The sequence below is a fragment of the Mus pahari genome, chromosome 7, assembly GCF_900095145.1.
Source record: "Mus pahari chromosome 7, PAHARI_EIJ_v1.1, whole genome shotgun sequence".
In the NCBI taxonomy this organism is placed as follows: Eukaryota; Metazoa; Chordata; class Mammalia; order Rodentia; family Muridae; genus Mus; species Mus pahari.
Genome location: NC_034596.1, coordinates 33,283,692 through 33,295,538, shown reverse-complemented (window position 1 = coordinate 33,295,538; position 11,847 = coordinate 33,283,692). Strand labels below are relative to the sequence as shown.

At 44.7% G+C, this 11,847-nt stretch overlaps 1 protein-coding gene and 1 non-coding gene across 3 annotated transcripts in view; one reads left to right on the top strand and one right to left on the bottom strand.

The window, feature by feature from the left end:
- Hdac9 (histone deacetylase 9) overlaps nt 1-11,847 on the top strand; it is an 822,768-nt gene that overhangs the window by 3,784 nt on the left and 807,137 nt on the right. The window lies entirely within an intron of this gene.
- On the bottom strand, nt 7,461-7,598 carry LOC115064482. The gene has a single exon (XR_003844328.1). It is a non-coding gene; the product is annotated as a small nucleolar RNA SNORA17 (small nucleolar RNA).

Below are 11,847 nucleotides of genomic sequence, written 5' to 3'. Positions count from 1 at the left end.
CTTCAGTATAACTCACAGTCTGATGGTTGTGAACAAGAGGTTTAACGGGAAATAAATCTCACCATTTTTATTTCGTTTAGACTTTGAATCTTAATAAATAGATGAAAACACACAGCAACTTGTTCATCTTTACCTCATTCTGTGTTCCCTCTATCAAATCTCAGCAGAATGTTCAACATAATTGCACACATGATTTACAGCAGCCAAGGTGATAGACTTGTGCTATTGTGCTGTTAGACGCAGAAATGAAATGTATTATCCAGGATACAGAAGAAAGCATTGCAGTTTCATAGAAAACGAAGTCTTATGTAAGCGTACACATATCTGTTGAAAACAATTCTAGTTTTTTTTTTTTTTAACCAAAAACTAAGAAGACAGTACCAGACACTTTCTATAAGTTAATACGTTTTCACTATGGCTTCTCCTAATTGCATGCTTCCTAGATGCTCATTTAAATGATTTCCAATATGGAGCACAGGGCAAAATGTGATGACATACTGTTGACTGAAGTGGATTTGGTCCGTAGCCTTAAAGAGACAGTGTCTTCCCTGTCGTGTGGTGCAGCAGGCAGAGGACGGCAGGGTGTTCTAAAGCTGCTGGGCGCTGGTACTGCTGGTGCGGCACTTTCTTCCAGTCTGTACAAGCACTGTGATAGCAAGGGGGTGAGTATGCCAACGCCCAGAGAGCAGCGATAAGTGGCATTTTCAAGACGGGTAAGGTTTGGGTAGGGCACAGACCAACCCGCATCGCACAGAGGTCAGCTAGGCCCTGTCATCGGGTCTCTCTCTGATCAGGGCTTGGTCAGGGCTGCAGTTTCATCAGGGGCTCAAATGGAGAATGATAAGCCCCCGACTCTCCTGATGCTGTTAGCATTATAATCTTCCTCTGGCTGTAGGACCGAAGGTTTTCATTTTCTTTTTGACTGTCAGCCCCAGGTTATCTTAGCTCTTGGAAACTGCTGGTCATTCTTTGTCAGGGAACCCCCTACAGGCACCCTTACAACGTCTTACAACATGGCAGCCTCTTTTCTCAGAGTCTCCACTTCTCTACTTGGGTAGATATGGTGTGGTATGATATAACGATGATATATGCCTGCCCCCCCCTCTCTCTCTCATATATATATATAAATAAATATGATTTATTTATTTTTTGTTGTGGACGTTGTACATCGTGGTGCGGAGCCTAGTGCGCACCACGATGTACAACGTCCACAAGCAGTGCATGCATGTGTAAAGGTTTTGGATCCCCTGGAACTGGAGTTACAGCCAGTTGTCAGTTGCCGTATGGATTCTGATAGATATTGAAACTGGGTCCTCTGGAAGAACAGCCTGTTATTGACTACAGAACTCTAACACTCTCTCTCTCTCTCTCTCTCTCTCTCTCTCTCTCTCTCTCTCTCTCTCTCTCTCTCTCTCTCTCTCTCCACACACACACACACACATACAGACACATATTATACTAATATAATGCATATAATGCAGTCAGCGGAGTGACATCATCGCCTTTGCAACATTCTGTTAGTTCTACTTGTATTTAAAGGAGGCCATTGAACAAAGGCATGACTCATTGGAGGACACTTAAGATGTGGCTACTACATGGTCTGGCTCATAAAATCTCTAGTACAATAAGTGGACCTGCCCCAGAAGCCACTCCCTCAGGAGCAAAACTTGAAATACCGTCTCAGAACTGATCCTGTGAGATGTTTTTGCTGTGACCACCCATACCCCCGCTTTTGTAAGGGCAGTTATGTTTTGAAGACAGGGTTCTCTGTGTATACATAAGAATGAGGTTCAGTTATCATGACCAGAGATAATAGCATATGTTCACTGATGAGAGGAAGAAGAAGAGGAAAAAAGAAGAAGAAGAAGGAGGAGGAGGAGGGTGGAAGGAGGAAGAAGAGAAAGAGGAAGAGGAAGAAGGAAGAAGGAAGAAGGAGGAAGGAGGAAGAGGAAGAGGAAGAAGGAAGAGGAGGAGGAGGAGGAGGGAGGAGGGAGGAAGGAGCAAGAAGAGAAAGAAAAAGAGGAAGAGGAAGAAGGAAGAAGAAGGAGGAAGGAGGAAGAGGAAGAGGAAGAAGGAAGAGGAGGAGGAGGAGGAGGAAGAGGAGATGCCAGAGAACAAACAGTTTAAATTTGTCTGGCTTAGGCCACCTGACTGGAGTTGTGCCTGTCCCTTGAAGAAGCACTCTTCTGGGGTTTTTAATGGTGATCATGGTGGAGCCACACAGTGGAATGATGGTGGTGAGAACCGAATGGAAGTCTGACAGATGAATCACTGTCATGCACTAGCCTAGGCTCTGACTTTATTCACTTTAAATGTTATTTCACAAGCAGAAGGCTTTTACGGATTGGATCCACTAATACTTTCAAGGATTCAGCACTGTGTTCGGAGCTCACAGCATTGCCTTCTAAATTTTTTTTTCTAGAGAAAACAGACCCCAAAGCCACTTGGAATCACCATACTGTCTGTGACCCAAAGACAATGGGGGTGCTATTGCTATATAGGAGTTTCAGGCCTACAGAACACAGCCTATTCATATTTTCTGGGGCAATTTTATCAAATGCTGACCTGTACTCTGACAGCCTGGTCCACATTTTCTTCTGCTGCTTTCTTTCCCACCTCAAGGTAAAGGGAGAGTTTGAAAGGTTAACTACCTTGCCCGGGGTCATTCAACTATGGGTGGCATCAGAAATTGAATGCAGGTCTGATTTCAGAGCCTGTCGTCTGAGCTCACATTCTCTACTCACAGCAGTAAGTGAAGTCTCCAGGGGAAGCTGTTCGTGCACACATTGAAGTGTGCCTCTGCTGTCACTGCTCTTGAGGTCCATCATTCACCTTGAGAGAAGTGCACACTGGAAGATGCTGGTTAAAGATCCGAGGGAGAGCGGACGCTGCATCATGCTTTGTTTGATTTTTCCCAGCAGGCAGCACAGATTATAGGTCTCACTTAGATCTAAAAGTCAGAATAGGTGGAGGCTGTTCAATTTTTATTTGAACTTTCCATTTTGGTTAAAATCAAAAGCTCCGAGTCCAGTCCCCCCCCACCTGTATGTAGATTTCTACTATTAAGTTAAATCGGGGGACATTATGAATTCTCACCGCCTCTTTGGCCATGGGGTTCTTTCTATAGCTTTTTCAGATGCCACTGTTTTGATCTACTTGAAAAGTCTATTGAGATGCTCTTCCTTTGTTCTTCTATTACTCGGCAGTCCTTTCTACTCTGTGGTGCCTCCGAATTCTATTCATAGACACTCTGCCCCTTTCTTCTATTTTATGTACTTAAATCTCTTCTTTAAATGGCTCTTGTCCCCTTGATCAGAATCATTGGCCCAGATCCCCTTCCTGCTTTCCTGTGAGATACAAGCTTGGTGTGGGACCCTGGAAACCACATCTAATTTCTATTAATTTTACAGAGTTAGTACTATGTATCCCAATACCTATGAGAAGCCTTTAAGATTTTCCTGGATACTTTAGTCCATCTGCAAACATTTAAAACAGAATATCCCAAGTTGGACTGTGTTAGGCCAGGTGAATACCAGGAGACTGTTCTGTGGATGGAGGACAGGTTTTGGGAACATGGTGAATGTCTCACCCAGGTCTACCCTTCTCAAGCATTGCAGTTTTACAAAGAGGAACAGTGAGCTACCCTCAGCTCAGCTGGAGAGGACGGCAATATCCTAATCCAAACAGGACTCAGAAAACCCTGAAATAAACTGGTTTCTGTTTTTAAGTTTTAGTTTTTCATTTAGAGATAACGGCTTGTAAGAGGCTGAGGATCCCTGCATGCCACTGTTTTGTTCACAGACCCGACCTAATGCCTTTGCAGGTTAGGCTGTTGCTGTTAGCAAGGGGTTTTGAGTTTTAGATAGTTGGGGACAGACAGACTGAGGGAGTTAACAACTTGTAAAAACCCAACTGTTTTGTTTCGGGAGCCGGGCATTTCCAAGGCCAGTTCTACCACTCGGTTTCCTGGGATTATGTTATGCAAGTGGCACACCATCAGAGCTGAGCTTCTGCCCTTTGCAATGAGAGGAATATATATATATATTTTTTTTTCTTTCTGTTTCCGTTCACGATGCGTATTCTGACCAGAGAGATCAAGTCCTTGTTTTGTAGCCATATTAGACTTTGATAACAGCTGAGGCTCGGAGGTTTAGGAAATGAATTGTGTTAATGTGTCAAGCCCGTAGTAGAAGCTACTGCACGAAGAAACTCTACCTCTTTATTTTTTCTTTCCCCGTACTGAAGGCAGCATCTTCCCACTTCTGAAATGTAGTGATGCATTTAAGGTACGGGCCAATTCACACACATCCTTGTAGCCTCACTCCAGAGCTATGACCCCTCCCTGACCACCACAGCTGGATGGGAAGGACAGGGGTAGCACTTGCTCTCCCAACAAAAGCCACAGGAAGCGTGAGCTGCTTTTGCCTCGACTACTGATCTGTACAGTGTGAACTCGTTATCTTTATTAAGCATTTTTTTTTTTGTTGTTGTTAAGTAGGTGGTGACGTAAAATATAAATGCTTTCAGCTTATAGATTTTAGGAGTTAGTCAAACCCAAACCCAGTGAACAAACACTACATGTGAGCAACAGAAGGGGTGAAGGGAGAGGAAATGGGACCGAGTCATGTGCCAGTGTTGGGTTTCAGGGTGCAGGATGGAGCCTCAGATTCTGCGCCTCATTTCATATCAGCGTAAGTGCAGTAAATATCCCTGGAGCAGTACTTTTTTTTTTTTTAATAAGTAATATTAACTTCAAGGCCCTGGTGAAGGGTCATCAGACTCCATATGCATCTGAGACTGAAATTCCATCAGTAAGCAATGCACTGAAAATGCTGTAGTTTTTGTTGTTGTTGTTGTTGTTGTTGTTTTGTTTGTTTTGTTTTGTTTTGTTTTTGAGAAAAAAGAGAAAAGATTCTCCCTGTGGAGATTCTGGCTTCTTCTGTGTCAATGAGTAAACTTTATTCAGAAATGGCTAGAGAGAGGTGTGAGGTGTGACCAGGATGCTGGATGCTCACGTTCAAGCCGGCTCTTTGGTGCTGTCTTCATCTTCATCGTTCCTCTGTTCAGGCATTTGTGTTCTGTTTTGCTTGATGCAGTGCCTTGTCCTGGATGGCCCAGGACTCACTAAGTGGCATGTGATGAGCTTGAACTTGTAGCCATTCCTCTCTGTGCTTACATTACAGGTGTGAGCCACCCCAGCCTTTGTCTGGTATGCCTGAAGCACAAGCAGAAAAAGTGGAATGTCTGCCCTGTGGCACTAACTCCTTCTGAGCACTTATTCAGAAATCAGTATCAGAAATACAATATGTCTGTAGATTATCATCTCAATAAAAATCCATAATGGAGAGAGAATTCCATAGTTGACTCATGGATTTGTGCTTCATTTACTAATTAACACATTTTACATTGTGTTCCTTCTCTTGCGGGCATCAGCTAGATTGAAACTCTGTAGGCCAGAGTGTGTGCCCGTTGTATTGCTTTTCACAGCATGGAGTGTATGCCTCACAGCTGATGCCTAGATAATGCTGTTTGATCTACCAGCTGTTTATATCTTTTTATTTCTTATTGTGTCGTAATTCCATGAGGGCAGGAGTTGATTTGATTTTCTTTTTTGAGACCGGGTTTCTCTGTGTAGCCCTGGCTGTCCTAGAACTTGCTCTATAGACCAGGCTGACCTTGAATTATAGAGATCCACTCCTCTGCCTCCCAAGTGCTGGGATTAAAGGCCTCTGCCACCACTGCTTCTGTGTGTGTGTGTGTGTGTGTGTGTGTATCTGTGAGTGTATGTAACTTGTGGTTGGTTCTTTGTAAATTTTACATCATGTACCCCAATATCACTCATCTTCTCCTCTCCCTCCCCTTTTACCCACCCTTAAACATCTCCCTCCCAACAAAGAAAAAAAAAATCTCACCGTGGAAGCTGTAATGTGTCACAGTACACCCTTTTGTCCATACTTATTTGCTTACAAATGTTCATTTCAATGACTCATTGGTCTGGTACAAGGCCTCTGGCTTCTGCTACACTATCAATAGTAGAACCCATTGAGTCTCCTCTCAGATATCCTGTTCTTACTCTGTATCATGAAGATCATATAGGTTTGGATCTGTAAGACTGGCCCCTTCATGTATTCCAGTAGTTCATAGATGGAGTAGATCTGTGTTTGTAGTGGATCAATGAAAAGACCTGGATCTGGGCCTTCGAGAGAACTGAGCCAGTCAGACCAATGGATCTCCTCCTGCTCTCAAGCCTTTGGCGCTGGCTCATCGGCCGTCCCCCTCCCCCATGCAACAGGGCCAGCTCGACCAAAGGTGTTGCCCAGGGGAGAAGCAGGACTGCTCTCCCAAGGGTTGCAGCTGGTGAGGGGGTGAGCCAGCTCTCCTGCTCTCCTGTCCTTGGGGGCCTGCTTTCCTGCCTACGATTGATGGTGAGGGATTACATAGGGGAAGAAGGCATCTCTTCCTCCCCTGAGCCACCACCCAACAGACAAGAGGTGAGGCCAGCTCTCTTTCACTCCCACTCTCCGGTGGCTTGATCGGGGCCCCTGCCATCAGGGTCAGCTCTATTGGGCGGCCCAGGCAAGGTGCAAGGCCCAAGTTCCTGGGTGCTTTAGGTAGTGAGGGGCAGGGGCAGCTCTCCTATGTGCCCCAGGTGGTGAGGGGTGAGGTAAAGCGGAGATCACTCTGTTCCTGTCACTGCTCAGGAGATCAATGGTAGGGCCAGCCCTCCCATGCTCATATCCTTGGGGTTGGTTCACCTACATCTCCTGAGATGTGTAGGGCCTGCTTTCCTGAGTACCTTAGCTGGCTAGGGATGGAGTCAGCTCTCCTGCTCTCAGGTCCCTGGGGCCAGCTCTCCCATGATGCCCAGATGAGGGGTGGGGCCGGTTTTTGTACAGCCTGCAGACATCAACCTGTCCTGGAAGGCAGCCCAGACCACTTGGCCTTTGATGGTAACAGACCCCTGATGCTTCAGGACCATGGACCCAGAAGTAGCCCCCAGTGGCAGCACAGGGCAGGACCTCACCAGGGTCCCAGGTGGCATCACCGTCTACTCACGTCAGGCTCCAGTTCTGCCTCTCATCCTTGTGCCCACATCTTTCTGTCTCTCCGTTTTTTTTCCATTACCTACTTGCTCTTTTTGTGGCACCTGGCGTCACTAGCACACCGAGCAGGGATCATCTCAGAGATGATCTGCCCTCCAGATCCGCACGGCACAGGACTGGTGGGCTAGCTCCCTGTCCGGGACCTGTGGTACCAGCCTGGTGGTCATTCCTGATTGTTCTTCACCAAGACTAACTGACCCTATGCAAGGGTTGCTCGTTTCAGACTCGCTTCTCCTTCTTCTAGTCTCTGACTGGAAGGCTGTCTGGGCCTGTGTGGCATCACACTAGTGGTCCTCAGGCAAGCCCCCTGTCCAGACACCCTGGCAATGGATCATCTCAGGCTCCCGTTTCTCAGGGAACGTTGGGCTATACTAATCATTCAGATGTTCATCGATCAGAACACACTGAGCAGAGACATGGTACCTCTCCTCTCTGCCACCTACTGGTGCACATGTGACACAGCAACACTACATCTGCAAGGCCTCCAGGGGTGGGGCCCACTGTAATCTTAATGGTTAATATACCGACTCACACACGAAATGTTGTTAGTAAATGTTCTAACTGGCTTAGTGCATGCTATTTAGATCCCTTCACCCCTGGCTTGCTCCTGCTAACAGGGATGAGCATCCCAGCTTTTCTGTAGGCCTCTCTGCCTACTGAGATCTACGCACATGCTTCCTAATACCACAGCTACTTGCCACATGTGTCTGAGAAGTGGCAATATACCCAGTGGGGGACAAAGACTTGAGTCTTCTTCGTTTGATTTAACTATCAGTCTCATGTGGTTGGTGGACAATCATGCCCAGTGATAATGTCTTGTCACAGAATCATCTGTTCATCTATTCAATACTATGACTTATTTTTGGCAGTGGTATGCTGTTGTTATTTGATTATGTCATTACTGGATGTATGGATTCTGCCATATTAGTTCAAAAACTGCAACATATTTCTTCAGGTTGCTTCCATTCTTTCCCCCAAATGACCAGCAATATTGCATGTCACCTTTTCCATCAGGATCCTGTGTGATTCCATCATGTCCTTATTAACCTGGAGGTCCAGCCTTACTACCACTTTACCAAAACCAGGCTTTATCACCCCCTTCTCTGTCTGCCTGTCTGCCTCTCTCTGTCCCTCTCTGTCGGTCTATCTGTCTGTCTGCCTGCCTGCCTGTCTGTCTGTCTGTCTGTCTGCTGTCTGTCTGTTTCTCCCTCTCTCAGCACTTCTCTCTCTCTCTCTCTCTCTCTCTCTCTCTCTCTCTCTCTCTCTCTCTCTCTCTCTCTCTCTCCCCCTCTCTTCCTCCAACCTTCTCTCTTCCTTTCTGTCACTCCCTCTCTCTCCCTCTCTCTTTTCTCTTTCCCCTCTCTTCTTCCCTGTCTCCCCCTCTATTTCTCCCTCCCCCCTCTTCTCTCCTCATCTCCTCCTCTTTGTCTCTTTGCCTTTCTCTTCCTCCATCTCTCCATCTCTCCATCTCTCCTTCCCTCTTTCCCTCTCCTCCTCCTCTCTCCTCTCTGCCTCTCCCCTTCTCTTTTCCTCTCCCCTGTCTCTCTCCCTCTCTCCCTCTCTCTCCCTCTGTGACCCCTCCCCCTAGTGAGCTGGGTTCTCTTGTATTTGCTAGTCTCTACATTTTAATCATTTTCTTTCCTAATAAACCATTTAAACTTGGATTATCTACATTACTTTCATTAATGCCACTACCTCCACCACCGTCCTTACCTCCAGCATCATTGTTTATGCTGTGGTAGCCCATATTTAAGATTATCTACTGTGTTTGCTGGTATCAGAACATATTTACAATTGGTTATTTAGAAATGCCATCTTTGGATAGTCCCTCTCTAGTATTGATTTCTTTGTCCATCGTGCCTTTTGACCTTTCTCTGTTTAGGGGAAAGTGAGGCACATTGAGTGAATTTAAATGTATCAGAATTCAGTTGTTACATAAGTAATTCCACCATCGAAAGCTTCATAGATGTTCCCCAAAACACATGAAATCAGTACCATAGGCTGTCTTGTCAAGAAGGGAAGGGGTTTCTTCTTTCAGATGGCCAGTGTCTTTCACACAACTGGTGGGTCTGTGAGAACAAGACTAAGGTTATCATCTTTCATGTGCACGTTAGCTTTGGTATTGAACATGCAGATATTCTGTCTCATCTAACCCCACACATACACTGAACCTATTTTAGAGGCCAACTAACTATGCAGATTAACTAGAGCAAACTCTGATGACATGTAGCGACATATTAGAAATTCCTATTACTTTTGGTTTCCTGTTGGCATTTTCGTACTCGACTTACATGGAAAAATGTGAATGTACAGATTTCTGCAGAGACTTTTCTTTTGTTCAGCCCAACTTAGCCACCCTCGGGCTTTATGGGCCCTCAGCATTTCCATTCACAACGATCTACACAAAAGGCTCTGCACTATGCTTTGTGATGAATCACTCCCGCTCCCAAGTCAGTCTTGTGTGTACTGGATTTTCATCTTGAAATCCGCCTTGCCTTCATCCCCCAAAAGATGCAATTCCCCTGTATTTTCCTTTCCATTTCAGCACGACTGCTCACCGAGAGAACTTGTGGATGTACTTCCGAATAGATTTCATGTACCCAGAGAAAAACCTGTCTATAGAATTTTAGACTCCTGCATCCACAGTCAAGTTTTGATGCTGTTATTTCTTTCACCAGCCTCAGAAGATGGAAAATCTAGCCTGGCTTTGTTACCATTTCCCCCAAACCTCCCTGATAAACAATTCCCCTAGAAAGCCCTGACACTATGCATTTGGGCCTGTGCTCATTTGCTGCGGTTGGGAAGGGAAGGGTTTGCTATAAATATATTTAAAAATCTCTTATCTACTTGTCTGACCTAATTTTTAACATTTACCCACACGAATACAAATGTTTGAGTTTAGTATTATACAGAACAGTAGTGTTTGCCGTTTACTAAGTTCAGCAGAAGCCACATCCTGAACCTCTGTGCTGACTCGCCTTCTAACTGTAATAGTCCTTTGAAGCTGCTACTTTTTGTCTATGGAAACAAATTCAATAATCCAAGCTTCTATTATATTCTCAAAAGAATAAAGTCAAATATGATAGCAGTTTGGAATAATATGGCCATAATCTTAATTTTTATAGAGTGTCAGATCTAAAATGTTCTGATGTGAGTTTGTGATTTTGAAGTAGTGACTGAAGGGCCATGGACGTTTGTTTCTATTCCGGGGCCAGGGAGATGGCCTCAGAGAGTAAAGCACTCTTTTCACAAGGATGAGGAACACAGTTCAGATCCCCGGCATCATGTAAATCCCACACAGATATGGCAGCCTCTGTAATCTCAGCATTGATAAGGCAGAGCAAGCAGGTTAGCTAGTCCATCATAATAGGAAAGCTCTGGGTTCAAATGTGAGATCTTGCTCAATATATGGGGGAAAGAGCTGCCAACACCTCCCCCAGTGTATGTAGCAGATGTGCAGCTTGGTCTTTATGTGGATTCCCCAACAACTGCTTACCCCTGCCTGCCCATGGATCTTGTCCCCCTAAATAGGCTGCCTTGTCTGGCCTTGGTGGTGGGAGCAGATGTACCTTGATATGCTGGGGTGGGTTGGAGGAGAAGGGGAGGGTGAGATGGGGGAGGGTCAATGCTGGGGAGGAGGGAGGGAGCAATCTGGATGTAAAGTGAGTGCGGGAAGAAACCCAATGTCAACCTCTGACCTCTACAGGCATGTGCAAGTGCATGCATGAGTGTGCACTCCACACAGGCACCTCATATATACACAACTGATTCAACTGTAAATATTTAAAAGCCTATCTTCTTACTTTAAAGAGTACATACATACTATTTTAAAGACATTTCCATGGTAAAAGTACCTTCTGCGCTTCCCCCAGGTACTTACCATTGGCAGTGTTCTTCACGGTGTGCTTATCCTAAGTCCCTCATGCTGTCATCTTCCCATGCCTCCAAGGCTTATTTTTAAACATGTTTTGTAGCACAAATGTGATGGTGATGAAGGCTTTCCGGGTTTGTGCGTCTAGAAACATCCTTATTTTTCTTCTTTTCGCATTGTTTGTGTTTGTTGTAGAATCTCTAATAGCCTTTTTAGAAAGCTGCTTCACGATTTTCTCACTTGCGTCGTATTTTGTTGGAAGTATGTCTATATGTATACTTATATATGTATGTATGTTTGCATGCATTATGTATGTACATATGATAAAGGTAATACATATGGATTAAGTGAGTATATTTCAGTGTCCTACAGGTTTTTTCTTTATGACTGGCTTTGAGTGAATTACTTGCTCTGCCATAGCTGCTCTTCATTTTCCTTTATGTTTGCTGATTGCACTTAGCTGTGTGGGTTTGTCATTGCTGTCAAATTTGGGGAACAACAAACCTTATGTCATTCCTTCTTCCTGATGCTTTATTTGCTGAATCTCTCCATCACAGACTAGAGCGGCATGAAGCTTGGGGGCTGTGTTTATCTTTCTTCCCGTTTCCTCTGCTTTATTTTGGATAGTTTCTATAGCTGTGCCTTCAAGTTTGCTCCCAGTAATCGTATGGACTTTGCTTTTTTTCAGTACTGTAAATTTTCATCTGTTAAAGTTTTATTTGGACACTTTAAAAATCTTTACAGCTCTGTTTAACCGTATGAACTTATTTAATGGATTTATAATATCTGCTTTGATGACCGTAAGTGCAAATTCTAATGTCTTCTTATTGACTTCTTCTTCTTCTTCTTCTTCTTCTTCTTCTTCTTCTTCTT